The sequence below is a fragment of the Echinops telfairi genome, unplaced genomic scaffold, assembly GCF_000313985.2.
Source record: "Echinops telfairi isolate 266 unplaced genomic scaffold, ASM31398v2 ScPeMD7_6;HRSCAF=24_1, whole genome shotgun sequence".
Classification (NCBI taxonomy): domain Eukaryota; kingdom Metazoa; phylum Chordata; class Mammalia; order Afrosoricida; family Tenrecidae; genus Echinops; species Echinops telfairi.
Window position 1 is genome coordinate 5,522,094 of NW_022103903.1, and position 2,945 is coordinate 5,525,038.

General features: G+C 39.2%; 1 pseudogene; it reads right to left on the minus strand.

Moving 5' to 3' along the window:
• Positions 1–648: 648 nt before the first annotated feature.
• Positions 649–1,978, minus strand: LOC101641217 (annotated as a pseudogene).
• Between the last annotated feature and the right edge of the window lie 967 nt (positions 1,979–2,945).

The window sequence follows — 2,945 nt, forward strand, 5'->3', positions numbered from 1 at the left end:
TCAGAATTTTCATGCAGATATGAAGTTATTTTTCTCAGTTGAGTTATGCTCCATTAACAAATGAAAGTCCCAAAACCTTTCTTCCAACCATGCTATTTACATGTACTGTATTTGAGGAGAAACTCTTTGCTATCGTATTTTGGTCTTTTGAATGCATTCCAACATGAAGAAATCATTTTCTTTCCTTTTCTTTTTGAATTGTTTTATTGTCATGTGATTTGCCTATCATACAATTGAATCCATAAATCACATCAAGAAGAGTTGTACAATCATCACCACAGTCACTTTAAGGACATGTTTTTCTCTTTTGTAACTTTACTGGGATCAATGCTATTCATTATTTTATTTAACTCTCTTTTATAAGCACAAATCTTAATAACTAAGTCAATTAAAATAAATGAATAAAAGAACGTCCCTTATGAACAAACTAATAATTCCCATTCTTCCAAACATTCAAGTTGAAGATCTACCAAAAGCAAAACAAAACTAAGTGGGGCCACACTTAGTGGGGTTCAGGGCACGTAGCAGCCTTGACGGTGCTGCCGGATCGTTCTTAAGCTGACTTTCAAAAACAAAAACAAAACACCCCTGTGTATTAAAATATAGATTTTCCATTTGCTTTTAAACATTAAGATAATAATAGTTATTTTAAAAATTGAGAAATAAACAATCAGTTGCTTGATTCATGCTGATGTCATCAAACGTGTGGCGGTCACAAACGATGGGTGGCACTCCTCTCCAAGGCTTAGCCATCTTCCACACAGGGTAAGGTACCCACAATGCCAAGTACGAAGGGACACAGATGATCCCTCTGGAGAATTACACAGAATAATGAAGGCTCCTGAGCTGTTCTTCACACAGCGACTGGACTTCCGTCCAATTGACTCGCTTCCCCTGTGTAAAGCATTTACCATCCTGTTTCAATATTCATGGAAAGGCCAAGAATGAGTCGGAGAAACTCTCTGGTGGAGTCTTCCTCTGGAGATGTGGGGATTGAAACCGCTGTGAAATCATTAATCACATAATCACACATTATCTTTTCTTTGGCATACCTTTTCTGAATGGGAATGCCCTCTTTAATAGAACCTGACAGCATTTTCCTTAATATTAAGCGGTTCTCATCCTGTGGGTCACCACTCCTTTGGAGGTCAAACGACCCTTTCACAGGGGTCTCCTGATTCATAACAGTAGCAATATTATGATTATGAAGTAGCAATGAAAATAATTTTATGGTTGGGTGGTCACCACAACATGAGGAACTGTATGAAAGGGTCGTGGCATTGGGAAGGTTGAGAACCACTGATCTCACATGTATGTATGACAGCCATCAATCACCATTTGATCAACTTCTAGCACTAGTGACCATCTGTGGTTTCAGTTTGACTAGTTGCATAATATGCTCCCATCTCTGCCCCTCAATATCATTCAACAAGTCTCTGCCAGAGGAATCTTCTTTTCCCCTGCCCATGATGACCCTGTGTACACGCCAAACCCCTCTGCCAAATTGACATCTCCACCGAGCATGAGAATAGTTCTACATTGCTTCGAGTGTCAAATCTTAATGTTCTGATTAGGTGGATCTTCATCATACACCACCTCTTCAGTGTCGTACTCCACCAGGCTGCAGTCAGCAGTTGGCCAGCAACTATGTGTGGTAATTGCTTCACCTTCCCAATTTTCCCTGACCCGGTTCTGCATTCTTTCTTCTGTTTTGTTCAGAAGTATCTCCTTTGGTGCCTTGTGCATCACTGTTGTAACTCTGAAGGTGCAGCAACACCAATCCATGGGGGTAAACTCTCAACTTTGTAAAGCTGCCAATGTTGTTGGTTACGTTGCCAGGTAGCCGTGGTCCTGCTGGGTGTGCACTGACCCAGTCATTCCTTGCTTCAGGAAGATGGACAGGAGGTCTTTCAGAATGGTTTCACCAAAGCTTTGGTGCTGAGTGTGAAACCAGTGTGATGTGTCTTGCTGCTGCCATAACGTTGTGGGACCCTGGGCCATTACTGGGAGGTGACACCATAGGATTAAACCACGTGTATTTCCCATTTCCTTTTTTTTTTTTTAATTAAACGGAAACAGTTTTAACATGGGTCAAAGGGGAGATCAAATGATAAATTATTGCATTTCAATGTAACTCTATCTGCCGTAATCTTTTGTATTATACTGTCTATTTAATAAGAAGGCTAGTCACATCTCTCAATAATGATCAGAGGGGACTCACCGGGGGGTGCAATCCCTCTGTGAACCCTGCAAATGGACTTCAGATTTCCGTGACCTGCCATCACTTCCTGCAACCCTGGAAGAATTCATTTTCCGAAAGATGAGACTTTCTACTCTCATAAAGAGTTACAGTCTCAAAAATTCACACGGGCAGTTTTATCTGGTCCTGCAGATTCACTATGAGTAAGAATTGGCTCAATGGCAGTGAGGTTTTATGTATTAGACAGCAATCGATTGCTGTCAGATTTTCCCCCTCTGATTTGTCAAAACCATTTTTTTGAGTTAATACATATATCATATCATTCCATAGTTCAATAATCAGATCAAGCACTATTGTAAAATTACTACCACAATCTGTTTCAGAGCATTATTTTCATTCCTGAACTAATTGATGTTCCCTTTTAACTTCTTCCCACAGGACCCCCTATAAAACCCTTATTCTACTTGATTGTAGTGATTTGCATTTTTCTGGGATTCTGGAAGTCTTTACATGAAATCCAAGACATGTGAATCTATAAAGAAAGCAACTAGATTAATAGTTTCTTTTGGTAATGACAGAGGATAATGGCAGCTAGTTACTGATAACAATGCATACAAAAATGAAGGAAATTTTCTAAAATTAATTGTGGTGATGAATGCAAAACTCTAATACATTTAGATCATTGGATTATGTGTTACATGAATTACATGTAAATAAAACAGTTTTAAAAAGTAAAACCACCACT